The sequence below is a fragment of the Megalopta genalis genome, chromosome 11 (genome assembly GCF_051020955.1).
Source record: "Megalopta genalis isolate 19385.01 chromosome 11, iyMegGena1_principal, whole genome shotgun sequence".
Lineage (NCBI taxonomy): Eukaryota > Metazoa > Arthropoda > Insecta > Hymenoptera > Halictidae > Megalopta > Megalopta genalis.
Genome location: NC_135023.1, coordinates 3687501 through 3687870, shown reverse-complemented (window position 1 = coordinate 3687870; position 370 = coordinate 3687501). Strand labels below are relative to the sequence as shown.

Below are 370 nucleotides of genomic sequence, written 5' to 3'. Positions count from 1 at the left end.
GATAAAATTATCTTGTGATTTTATGAAGGCAAAGATAGAAACGTACGAAGCTGGCGTACGTAGAAAAATGTGATTTTATGATAGAACAAAAATATAATACGTACGTTTTTGGGCGTACGGTAAAATATCTGTATGGTAGAAAAATGAAAGAAATTGAGCGTTAAAGAAGATATGTTACAAGCGCGGAATGTGGCAAAACTTGTACATATTTGAAAGAGAAAAATGGTGTGTCGACCTGACATATATATATGAAACAGGCGACGATGGAAAAGGATTTAAATTTTGTCCATTTTATATATACATATTGTATAGTTCCCTGGTTGATCCTGCCAGTAGTCATATGCTTGTCTCAAAGATTAAGCCATGCATG

At 33.8% G+C, this 370-nt stretch overlaps 1 non-coding gene across 1 annotated transcript in view; it reads left to right on the top strand.

Moving 5' to 3' along the window:
- The first annotated feature begins 313 nt into the window (after positions 1-313).
- Positions 314-370, top strand: part of LOC143260361 (small subunit ribosomal RNA) — a 1921-nt gene continuing 1864 nt past the window's right edge. Inside the window, exon 1 of the ribosomal RNA XR_013034501.1 lies at positions 314-370. This exon is cut by the window's right edge and continues 1864 nt beyond it. This is a non-coding gene — a ribosomal RNA (small subunit ribosomal RNA).